Raw genomic sequence first — 13,264 nt, 5'->3', positions numbered from 1 at the left:
TGCTTGCACACTTCTTAGTACAAACATATTTATTTTTTACAAGTGACTTTTGAAAGAGGATGTATAATGTAATGGAAAGGGAAGAACATTAGTCTTAACTCTCTGTGAAGGAGTAGCACCTGCTTCCCTTTAAATCTGCAGTCTATATTAAGATTTTGGAAAACCATAGGAAACTGGGTGTGGCCTTCTGTGTTTCTGTAAAATGAGATTAGTGGAGTCAAAATTTAGAAGTTCCTACAATAACAAAACATATTTGAAAACTCAAGATTACAGCTTTCTGATATTATGGGTCACAGTCTCTAAAAAATGCTATGCTGACATTTTTACTTCTCACAAACCCAGTTTATGTCAAAAGTTATGTTTATGTGCTTCCCAGTCAATTAACAATGGTAGCATGGAAAAGGGGAGACAAGTCTATTCTGCATGAGGAAAGAAGGAGAAACTGAAAGAAAAAATATTAAAAGAACCAAAATTTCATGTTTTCTTTGGTTGTAGTAGTGAGATGAGACAATTGCTAACAACATTTTGAAAGAATACCATCTGTGTGAGGGTGGCAAATAAACAGAGCCCTGCAGGACATACATTTCACGTTCACTAGTTCAAGACTTGCTGCATTGTCTTGGCAAAGCTATCAATGGGCAGGGCCCTGAGTGGGACTTGAGAAACCTGGATTCCAGTTCTGATCCAGTTACTGGCCCATTAACTAAACTTGTGCAAATTATTAGTTTTCCCACCCATAAAAATATAATGCTATCTGCCTTGTAAAGCACTTTGAAATACACAGCTGAGGAAAAATAGCCACCAAGCAGGTGTGGTTACATTTGTTGTATTACTGATTTAAGCTGTTTTTCGAAACTGAGACTGTATCCTGCTGTAGACACCCTGTAACATGAAAGCAGAAATGTTTACTTAGGAACACAGAAACATGGCAATGCTATGCTGTTTTTCTCTGCTACTCACTCTTTTGTGCTTTCTCTCAAAAGTGCCTGCAAGGCAAAATACCTGCAACTGTAATCTTGACAAATGTCCCAGCCACGTAAAACCATAAAACTGGCACTTACATAGGAGGTTTCAAAGGAAACTGCTATTGCAGGAAGAGGTGACGATTTCCTTTGCTGTGAATCTATTCTTAGCCTGTACCGTGTCATGGTATCAGGAGCTGCTGCTAGTCTTTCAAGAGAAGCACAAGATGTTGTTAACAAGTCCCTTAGCATTTTTCTGTATGTGGATGTGCTGACTCTGTGCGAAATTGCTCATAGGCAATTGTGGGTTATATACCTGATTTTTTTCAATATGCAGTGGCATTGTTCATTTTTTTCTGTCCACTACTACTTGGTAATATTTGCTACGAGTTCACAAACAGCTGCTATTTCACTGTGGCCAAAACTGCATTTAATCCCTACTTGAAGTAATTACTGTCTCTAATTTCCTAAAATGTGACCAGTGAAGAAATCTGGTTAAGTCTAATATTTGACTTGTTCTTTAATTAAAGGAGAGTCACTGGTTTGTGAATGACCTTGTTGTCCTCTGCTGCTGTTACCTGCTCAGAGCTCAAACACGGTGTATTCCCCCTTTTTACAATGGTTTTCATGGCACCGAATGTGTTACCTGCTGTGAAGAAGGAAAATACTGTGGTAGCAGTGAATATGAATCATGCCACTGCTCCTGTGTGACATACGCAGGTACCTACCTCACTGACACTTAGCTGGATCCTTTTCTTTCCTCTGGATTTTTGCCTGCAATTTTACTTTTCTGTATTGTAGTTCCAATACAACATGGTTGCTGACACGTGAAATCTTAATTCTTTTGGTAGTTGTTTAACGTATTTTTGGAATGGCAGACTTCTTCCAGCTAACATGAAGAATCTAAGTTCTCTAGTTTAAAGTGCACATACACCCATTTCTTTGCTTTTAATGGAGTTCATTCTAATTTCCTATCACATTCTCCATTTTCTTTCTGGAAAGGAGAAATAACTGGCAGATTTTTGTGTCTCCTCTAGAACTACATTTATTTTAGGAAAAATGTAGACTAAATTATGTGATGCAGCTTGTTCTAACCAAGTATCTTTATCGATACTTTATTGATATTACTGTTCACAATACGTATGTGTATTAATAGGATTTGTCACATTCACTTTACCTGAATTTTCCTAAAATAACTTCCTCCTCCAGCAGATGACTTTTCCTTCCTTACCCGTTTTTCAGAAGCTGTGGCTTTCAGAATGCTTTTCTACTTTTTTGTGAAGACCCTGGTGTACTATCACAGCTTTCTATTTTGCTACTTCAAACTGTGGTGAAAAACAAGTTTAAGTATCTATAATAAAATCAGAATTATGTGAAGGGGTAGCAAGAGGAAAAGAAATATTTAGAGGCATTTAAAGATTTATTAGGGGATTAAGGAGCACCCAAGTTGTGAAGGGAACTCGCACTTTCTTAAGAGTTCTCAGAGGCAACTGATGTATCATTCTTACTGAATGGTCAGCTTGGTTATTCGCTAGGATTAATTCCTTTCAAATGTCACAGACATTGAGATAATGTCTTCCCTAAGATTGTTGCTACTAGTCTATACAGTCCAACAAGTGCAGCCCAACAGGAAAATCGTACCAGAACAAACAACAGTATTAAACAGTGTGAGAAATATTCAGCATCATATGTAGAAAAGGCTAACTCTTGGGTGCAGCTCACTTCATCTGGTTTTAATAGTTTTATCAAAGATTTAAAAAAACAAAAGAAGGACAGGGTTGAGTCTTATTTCTATTTACAGCTCCTGCTGGTTTCTAGGCATTCTAACTGAAAAGTTTCCTGTCCAGTGTAAAGTCAGTCAGTTGCAGGTCTAGAAGTAAATCAGTTATGAGACCTCTTCATATCAAGAAATTAGAACCACATGTCATTGTAACCTAGAGCTCATCCAGAGAAGGTTACAGAGAGATGGATGAATTAAAAAAAGGTTTAATGCAATGAGTTTTGAGTGATGTCTGTCTCAGCACATATCAATTTTGCCATGCAAATACTTGACATACCATTTTGGTCTATAACGTATCAGGATAAATTTGATGCATTTGTACACATCCAGCTCTGATTGACTCCAGAGAACTGGCAGAAAGGAGCATCACTGAGGGTTGTGGTTCCTTTTCCAGCTTTTGTAGAGTATAAAGAGTTCACATGAAGAACATTCTATATAGTTCTTTTCCCGCCTCCACATACAAACAAATGCTCTGGTTTTACCCCAACATACTTACTATTGAATATGAATTCAGGTATAAAATGACATTAGTGCAAAATACACAGAAATACAGTTCATTGACATCTTCCAAAGCTACTGTTCTTAGCAGAGTTGAAATCTCTGAGGATGTCCTGTTCACTGAATGTTTTTCTTGCAGCATACAAGACAGAGAGTTTAACAGAAATGGTATCACCCAGAAGTACTTTGCTTGTGGACCAGGGTGCCCACTTTGGATATATCAGGAGTGCTAATGATGTTAACTGTACCACAGGCTTCAATGTGGAATCAAAGAAATATTATTAAGCAGGGACACAAAAAACAGTATACATTAAGATCTTCCAGTTATGAGGAGTTACATCTGTTAACATAGCTAACTCTTGTAACACTTTCAGTCCTGTGCCATCCACAAGTGCCCCCCCACACACCTTTTTTTTTTTTTAGGTATATATACTTTCCCCTCAAAAGTGACTGCTACATGAAGGCTAAATCTAGGAAGAACCCAAGTAACCAAGTGGTATTGCTTGAACTACAGCACAGTCAAGATACATTGCTGATGGTATTCTCCAGTTACGCGTAGTTACAGAATCACAGTATAGCTGCAGGCTTTATGCATTATACAGGACTCTCTGTCCAGCCTTTTTTGTTACTTAAAAAGGCCAATTCTCTCAAGTATCCAGGCTTCATTAGAACAAATTTTCCAATAACAAACTAATGTGTAAAACCCTATCCAATGTTTTGTAACACTCAAGGCAGTATTTACCAAACTAATCTCTCTGGTCTTAGAGTTATGAAGAGTATAGCTCGTCAGTTTGTAAAAATATTTTAGAGGACATCTAGTAAATAAAAAGATGGTCTGTGTGCTTCAGTGCCGTAATAATATTACCACATTCATGATCTGAGGGCATTTACCTCCCTACCACCATCTTCAGACAACTCTTCTTCCGGTAAGAATTTTTTTTTAAGCCCAGGTTGGGATTTTAGCACCAGAATTTCATCCAGTGTAAATAAGGCTGTTGCTGCCTAGAAGGTGTAGGAAGAAGACAAAAAAAATTATACATAGACGCACTGTGAACACCACCATGTTTCTGGTTAATGGAATGCCCAAGCATAAAATAGGTGCCTCTTAGCACCAAGACCTTGCTTCAGCTGCTTGAGAAGTGGCTGTATGGTCTTAGCACTAGTTTGCAGAGTCCAGTGAAGAGGCAATTGATGATTATTGCAAACAAAACCAAGGGCAAGAAAGTGAGAAAACACATTATGTGAAGACCATTGGTTACACAGATAGTCTATGTTTAACCAGGTGATTTCCACAAACACAGAGAATTGTCTGTAAATGAGTGGAATAGTCTTTCTTTCATTGTCTTCCAATCAAAATCATAACTGCTGGAGTCACCACAGTGATGAATTAATGTGACAGGAGTTCAGGGCACCTGTAGCTTTGTACAGCTATGGAATTTGGCACAGGCATGAATATGGACACTGAGGCTAGCAATCAGCCAATTTAGGGGATACGCATAGCACCTAAACATAAGCCCCTAACTCAGGTGTGTTAATTGAGAAGGCTGATTTTCATATGCTCCCAAGAGGTCTGAGCAGAGCTATAGAGAGGATCTTTCCCAAAAGTTTACATTAGGCTATTAATGCCTAATCCAGAAGTCTAGTTTTTAACCTCATGTGTTATTCTCACACTAATAACCCTGGTTCATCTGCACTGAATTGCATTGTAACCAGCTGATATTCACACTGGTATGAAATTGGAATCAGGTCCTGTAAGACATTTTACTGCATAGGACTCCCCCCGCCTCCCCCGCCCCCAATCAGTCCTACAATTTACCACACAAATATCTATGATCAGACCATGCTATACTCCAATAGAGTCCAGAAAAATTCATATTTGAGGAAACAGTACTGATTTAAGGTATGTTACATCTGAAATGAGATTAGCACAAGAAATGTGGGCAGAATTTCAGACTAGGAACTTAATTTTTCCAGTTCAGGATTGCATTAAATTAGACTATCTGTGTTTCCTTGTCACCTGTTTTGTGTGTTTTACAAAGAGATAGCTGCAAAAAGAAAGAAGGTATAAAAAAATTCAGTTATAATGCCATCAGGCCAAACCACCTAGACACTGCAATAATGAGATCTCTGTGACCTTTTGGAAGGGTGCTGCTGTCTTGCCCATAACAAATCCTCCAGTAGTTTTCAATTTTTGTACTTCAGATTTCCAAGGGCTTTCAACTTTTTTCATGCTGGAATAGACTGAAGGGGCAGAGCACTACAGTACTTCAGAGCTGCAGTAAACCTTAGCTCAAGAAATGGCATGGTGTGATCAGTTTCTGTTTCTAGAAAGAAACTGGGGAGACTGAGCTGGAAGTTGTTACTCATTCTGATAAAGAAGCAAGAATCAATGTGATGTTGAGTCACAGCCTGGCCTGAATAGGAATTTTAAAGAGAAGGTGTTTCAGTTCTAAAACAAAAAGAGAAAGAACATACCCATAATGATGAAAAGGTCATACATTTTTGCCTTTAAAAATCCAGAACAGTATAATAATAAAGCAGAGGGGTTTTTTTCCAGAGTTAATGCCCCATTTTTGTAAAATGGTTAGTTTACACTTTTCTCTGATCCATGGTTTCATAACTGCTTCAGAATCACACAACATCATACACACATGACTTTTATATTTACACTTTTCATTTGCAACCAGAAGAAGCACAGATAGTTTTAAACAGAGGCTTATAGGATCCTCAAGTGCAGCATGGTAGACACTGAGGCAGAAAGAAACACCACAAAAAAGTTCAACAAGCCACAAACTTGCTTGTTCTTATTTGAGGGTTGTTCTTACACAAAGAATGATGGTAAGCCAGAACAGAGGGATGAAGCCTCCGACCTGGCAGTCTTCCCATGAAGGCAGGCAACTTTGTCATTAATTAATTACTTAGTTCTCCTGTGGCATTATGCAACGTAACTTGTCACACTATCCAAAGTAAAGTTTTAACTGACAAGTGAAAGATCTTTCTATGGATAAACCCAGTTGTTTGTTCTTTTCATTTGGCATTGGTTCAAAGGCCAAGGATAAACATTTTGCCTTTTCATGACTGATTTTCTTGACAGCTTCACAAGGTTACTCTTGGGAAAGCTCTGGTTATATTACTGGAAATACCCCCTGCACAGTTTGTTGTAGAAAAATCTTTTGTATCACACCTGTCCATTCTGGGAACTTTCTGACATGCAAAAAAAAATATTTTTTTTTTTAAATAAAAGATAGTCTAATTCCATTCCTTCCATAGACAATAGCAGTAAATAAGCTGGGGCATTTAAACATTTACGTCTGACTATAAAGTTTATGGTTATCATCATGCCAAGTATCAGAAGCCTAATTGCTTGTGTACATCCCCCTCTGGGGGTGACTAGCAAATACTATATAAAACAACAAATACTGCTAAAGGAGCAAAGATTAAATGGAGGAGGGAAAGTACTCCACTTTTTAAAAGATCTTTGTTTTTACTTGCAAGGCTTTAAATTGTGTCGAAACTGTATTCTTCAGCAATAATTAACTTCTCAGTTTAGCCTTACCTTATCGGTATTTACTTTTTCTATTACAACAATTGTCTCATCAGAATCAAAGTCCCTTTCAATACATACTTCAGCAATATTTTTGGCTTATTTCTTCACACATATAACCAGTGTTTAATTACAGCATTTAAAACTACCCATAAATGAAACAAAACACAAGGTAAGGTAGCTGGAAGCAAGTAAGAGAAATGAGAATTTGTATTTATTGCATATGTAGTCCATAGACAGTTTCAATAGTCTAATCAGAATTCAGCCTTGACAATTTCTCAAGTTTTTAGAAGTAACTGACAACAGAACAGAGGATATCCAACTGCAGACAAACATCAGAAAGACACAGGTCTACTTCACCCGAAGTTTTAGAGGTAAAGTGAAAAACTTTAATTACAACTGTATGGCTGTCCAATATATCATCAACTATTGCACATTTTTTCAGAGTTTGTGAAATGACTAGTCTCTAAAGGGGGGTGGGTGGGGGTGGGTGGGCTGGGGAATCTTAAGATTTACAGGGCAGTGGGGAGTAGGAGAATGAAAAAAATGAGTCCTGCTTAATTCCGTAAAATTAAGAACAAATATCTAGCTTTCCCAGAGTGTTCCTCGTATACTCACAGATGACACCAAGAAGGGTATTCCATAAGGATTTGTTCTAATTATAGCCATGAAAAAATACAAATATTTTTATATTTTATATATATATATTTATATTTGAATATATATATTTTTTGAGAGAGGGAACTCTCTCTAAATCTGGTGACTGAATTTCTGCATCTTGCAAGACTGAGCAACAGTCACCAGCAAGTTACTTTCAGGGTTACTTGTATAAGCAGGCTAAAAATGCTTGTGTGCTAGTATGGTTAGGTACATCTAGAGGCTAGAGAGAGACCTGGACTGCCCTCTACCCCACGGGGCATTTAGACAGACTAGGCTGCTTGGAGCAGCATGTTGTAACCCAACCTGTAGAAAACGGAACTTCAGCAGGAAAAAAAGCCAGTAAGGCAATATGGCAGTGCGAGAGAGAAAGGATTTAAACTCATAGGACCTTACCACTACAGAAGCCTTGAAAGGTAACCGCATCTTTAGAGTGAAAAGGGCTAAGGAAAGTAGAACAAAATGCTCATTTTCCCCAAGAAGGACAAAACTTTCAGGAAAATAAAAAAGACATTTTAAAAAGTCTTTGCCACTCTGTTCTTCACTCCCTAAACTATACTACCACTAACCTATATATAAATATATAACTAATACATAGTGCAAAGTATAAAAGCTAGGTCAAGATTTTCTTCAGGCAATTTCTTTCCACCATAAACACTCTATGAATCTAACACCTGCCACCCCCGCAGCACGAACCCCACTGCAAAGTGCCCCAGCCCCGAGGCTGGCACTGGGCGCTGCCCCAAGCCAGCAGCATGGAGGGCTGGGGCTCCCCCCGCCACCCCCGCAGGGGAGGGGACAGGGTGCAGTCCCCTGCACGCACTTGGTTTGAGTTCAGACAGCAGGACGACTTAAAAGGACAGACAGCACTGAATAGCCCTGGCTTTTTATTTATTCTCTCAGGGTACAACAATCGTTTTGCTAACACCCCGATGTCCCAAGATTCACGAGTCTTGTATTTTATTTGCACTATCATCTGTGAAGTGGGAGACACTGAAATCACTGATGTTACTGTCCTTTTGTAGCCACTGGTATTCCTCCCCACCACCTGCCTGGCTTGTGGGTTTGGCTGAAAAGTTTCACTCCCTCAGGAATGATAAACAGAAAAGACAGCACAGAAGAACAGCAGAGGGAAGGTTGGACTTCCCTGCCTTCCTTAACCCGAGCCCTTTCTTGAGATCCTGATTTCCACCTCTCAGGGCAATTTGCCACCAGCTTTTCAACCAGACATCCTCACCAATGGCCAGGCAAATAAGCAGCACCAGGATCCAACGACTCAGATGACTGTTTCTAATCTCAGGGACCTGAGTAGCTGCCTTTCCTTCCTCCCCCACCACACCTGTTCCCTTGAGCTACTATCTTCTGGCTCTTGCTTCTCTACTTCTCCCTGGCAGGCAAGTCCACTATTGGGTGACCCCACAGCAGTGCCAGGGTAGCTCCTGGATGTTCTGCTGCTCATAAGCTCTAAGTGTCCCAGTCTGTCCTCCTGCCTCTGACCCCACTGGGATAGGCAAACACCTGGTTTGTTTGCCCTGAAAGTTCACACCAGCACCACAGTTAGCTGTGGATGCCAGGGGAAAGTGGAGCTGGTGAGAAAATGAAAAAGTTGGGTAATCAGCTTAGGGAGGAGAATGTTCTTACTGACATAATTTGTTAAGGCTATAAACAGTCTTCTCACAGAAAATTTCTGCCTCACTTTATTTCCTTAAGCAAAACCAAAAGGAGAACGAAGCATATAAAATCTAAGTATTGAATATTTTGTATAGCTTCTAGACAAAGAAGCCTCTACCCCTTCTAAACTCATTTGCCATTGCTCGCTCTTCCTTTCAGACCCTCACTTACTTGGGCTGTGCTGCACAGGCTGCAGCAGCGAACGCTTTGCACATTTGCAGGCATCCGCAGAGGCCTGGTGCTGCAGCCTGGGCTTTCAGGTCTCATGCTCACCCTGACAGCGTGCAGCTTTCTGCTGTGACATGCATTATATGAAGGACACTGTAGCCTGTGTCTGGACCCTGCAAAAAATCTGGGACCCCTGCTCAAGGCAGACATGTTGTAGCCAGAATAGCGAAAGGGGAGAAAACTCTCCTTATCTCCTACTACATCTGCCCCTGATTAATCTTTTGCCACTTGCCAATATGCACTGCAGTACTAGAGGCTTTCAATACCACCTGCAACTAACATTCACAACTAGGCCTGGTAAAAAAATTACTAACAATATTGTTGCTGAGTGCCCTGCTGTTAGACTGCCAGGTTTTGATCCACTGTGCTGCCCCAGACCTCTGTCAATTATTCTCAAAGAGAAGAGACAGATTTGATTTTTAGGTTTTTTTAAACACAGAGCTTTTAGGAAGTTCTGAGCTGCAGATAGGATCAGATGTGGAAGTGACTCACGTTGTTACAGACTGTCTCCTAGCCGTATGGACTTTGCACCTGTTACTGAGATAGCCATGGCACAACTATCTCATTTAGATTTGCAGTTATCAGTAACTATTTTTACTATTTTTATTACTATTTGTCCTTTTTCCCCTGTGCCATGTTATGCACATCTCTACTTCTTTACTCAGTGTGTATCTTATTACTAAAAATGCCCACCATTTCCTCTAGTGAGAAGAGGCTTAGTATGTCTACAGTTCTCCCTCCTCCTTACTCAAAACACTTCCTTTCCTGTCTTTCATTTGAAATGTCAACAGTTTGAACTACTTTGCAGTAACAGGCAGAACAACAAAGTGTATTGACTGGCTGCGTGGAGCTAATGGATACTGTCAGCTAATCCATCAACTTATAAAAAATCATATTTATTTGAAACCACTGGAAATGCTAACTGAAGTGCCAAGTTCAGTCTCCACCCCACTTTGGTTTTATTGTTTTGGTTGGGCGTTTTTTTCCACAGCAAAATGAATAGCCTACTGTGTCATGATTCCTTTTTCATCAGACATCTATTTTTTCACTGCTGTGACTGCTTGGAACAAAATACAGAATTGAATGCTGAGACCTACAACCTTCTCAGCAGCCTTTCCGTGCGTGAGGTAGAACACACAAATCTTTTCAACATTTAGGAAATGATTAACATGTTGAATTAAGTCTGTGCCAAGCATAACCAAGTTCTTAGTTTTCTGCAGACATAAAATTTCCACTTGACACATCTCAGAGCCCCCCTATCGGAGGGAAATGGCTAGGTGATAGCATTGAGAAAAGCTATTTCACACACCTTCTTCCCAAATTTTTATTTTACTTCCCTTCCTACTCAGAGTTTGACCTCTTAGGTAAAGGGTAATAGCATCCTGTGGCTGGCCAGTACAAAATCTCCGTGTGAATTTTTTCCTGCGCCGAGTCTCCTAAATTAATATATGTCCCAGCTTTTCCTGTTTGTACTATCTGTTTGGATTGCAGAGCTGGATTTGGCTTTGGAGAAATTTACAATATTAAAATGGCTGAAATTTACAATATTAAGCTGAATTATTCTCTTCATTTGCAATAAGCACATGATTTAATAAGGCACAGTTCTGGACTGCTCCTCATTTCAGATGAGCAGTTCAGAACCATGTCCTAGTAAATCTCCAGATGACATTTACATTTTTCTTTATTACAACAGCTCTTAAATTTAAAAGTACGGTATTGAACATAAAAATGAATGCCAAACTTCATGAATTTAAAAAATTGAAGAAGGTTGATTTTAAAAACAATTTTGAATAAGGCAGCAGGAAATAACCCTCCATGTGCTGAAATGAACAAAAAAAACCTTGTAAGACAGTCAAAACCAAAACTTTTTTCCTTTAATTGCAGATTCAAAAAAGCCCCACAGAGCTACAATCCTGTAAGATTAGATCAACAAGCAGCAACACAACTTAAAAATCAAAAGGCCACAAAACATATCTTCAAGGTGGAAAAACAGAAAAAGTACTGTGACGTCTGTAGTCCAGTATTTTGTAGAGCTAACTTTGAGAGACTGACTGTTTTGTTTTGTGACACATTTATGTATTTGGTTTCTTTTACCTAAATTACACTGTGTCTAATTCTGAAATGAACAGCATTATTGTGCTTGGAAACAGCGTTCTATTCTCTCTCCACAGCATCAGATGATAGCTAGAGGGTGTCACCCTACTATACCAGGCTCAGACTGCATCATATTGTAATATATGAACACTTTAGGACAGTGGATATATTGGATACTGCAGATCACTAATTATGACATAACAATACTTAAAATTGTAGAAATAACTGAAAAGAAGCTACCTTCAGGAATCATTAAAATGTAACAGCACAAGACACTATAATAAAAGACAGAAATATTCAGGCATAATTTGGGACAAAAGGAAATTGTAATTTCAATTTGCAGACTGTTTCAATGATTGATTTTTATTTTATTTGGGATTTATATGGCAGGACAGATTTTCTGTCATAATTATGGAAATACTAAGATGAAATACAAACCAATCCCTCTAAATGGCAAAGCTGTAAGTGTTCTGAAATGTATCTGCCATGTTGATGTAGGAGCCAAGAAGTGGTACAGTGTCTCTTTCTCGGGAGCAGAAAGCTAAATCCTGCATCAGTCAGAAAGATCACATAATAAATTAACCAGGTCACAGAAAGCTGCTAACTTCACATATTTAACTGCTGCTACTGTGAACTACTAGCATATCTAATTTTTTATTTTCAGACAGAAAATGTCTAGTTGCAGGGAACTGGAGGGACATGTTTAAACATTATGTAGGGCGAAACATTCACTTCAATATTTCACAGAAGAACCGTACCCAGTGTGTGTCTTCAAAAATATCCTCACAGCAATAAAGCTCATATGATGACACACACAAAGCACATATGATGCTCTGTTTGCACCTAGTTAACCACAACTTTTCCTATGCACCTAAAGAATTAATATTATTCAAACAAATGTGATTTAATTCATTGTGGTTTGAAAGGGGTTTGCTAGGCCTAACACCTATCGCCTTTGCAAATGAGAATATCTGGCCAAGGTTTCCCAATATTTTACTTTAGTGCACTGTCCTGACTGATCCTCTTGAATGCCTCTGAACATCCATGTGCAGACATGACACGAACAGCTATAGTAGGTGGCAAAGCAGTGGCACCACTTAAAAAAAAAATAGAAGTCCAACACAGTCGGACAGTTCATAATCTGTTTTTCATAAATTTCAAAACACACAAGAAATACACTTTGTGAGCACATGAAGTTTCAAGACCAGTCTCAGGCCAGGTGCTTTTTAATTTTTTTTTTCTTTTAAATACTGACCTCTTCCTGCTGGACTCCTCACTGTCGATTCATCACAATGACAAACAGCCCTTTCCTTTGGCCAGGGTGCTCAGTATATTTTTAACGGAAGTTAGATGACTTTTTTTCTATTGTGACAGTTTCATTTGCTTTTCTAGGGAAGGGAGCATTTGGGTTCACATCTTGTGTACAGAGCTACAGTTTATTGAGTGGAATGTGCAACTCAGACTGTTTTGTAGGTGAATACAAAGTCCAGGAGACACCAGGACAAAGAGGTACCTACCTGTAGGCATTTTCTCCTGTGATTTGTATACTGAACCGAACTTCTGAATACAGTATGAATGCAGAAAGATCCTCTCCAATTTCAGCATGATTTATCTTTAAATATTCTTATTTTTGTTCTTGTCTTGTGTCCAGCTATCACACCACTGTATGCTGAAGAAGGCTGCTGCCCACCCTGCTGCAATAACTCTGACCTGGCAGACAGCCCAAATTGCTTTAACTGCAGCAAAAAAACCCAAGGTAGGACCATGCCAAAGAGCAGCACTGGCACTTAAGGGCTTTATGATTGACAGGGCTGACATTTAAAAATGAAA

General features: G+C 39.0%; 1 long non-coding RNA gene across 1 annotated transcript; it reads right to left on the bottom strand.

The window, feature by feature from the left end:
- Positions 1-814: 814 nt before the first annotated feature.
- On the bottom strand, positions 815-12,951 carry LOC129782760 (uncharacterized). The gene is made up of 3 exons (XR_008744827.1): positions 12,690-12,951; positions 8,781-12,530; positions 815-882 (listed from the first exon to the last, which is right to left on the bottom strand). It is a non-coding gene; the product is annotated as an uncharacterized LOC129782760 (long non-coding RNA).
- Between the last annotated feature and the right edge of the window lie 313 nt (positions 12,952-13,264).

Source organism: Falco peregrinus, chromosome Z (genome assembly GCF_023634155.1).
Source record: "Falco peregrinus isolate bFalPer1 chromosome Z, bFalPer1.pri, whole genome shotgun sequence".
Classification (NCBI taxonomy): domain Eukaryota; kingdom Metazoa; phylum Chordata; class Aves; order Falconiformes; family Falconidae; genus Falco; species Falco peregrinus.
This window is presented reverse-complemented; position numbering and strand designations above follow the sequence as displayed.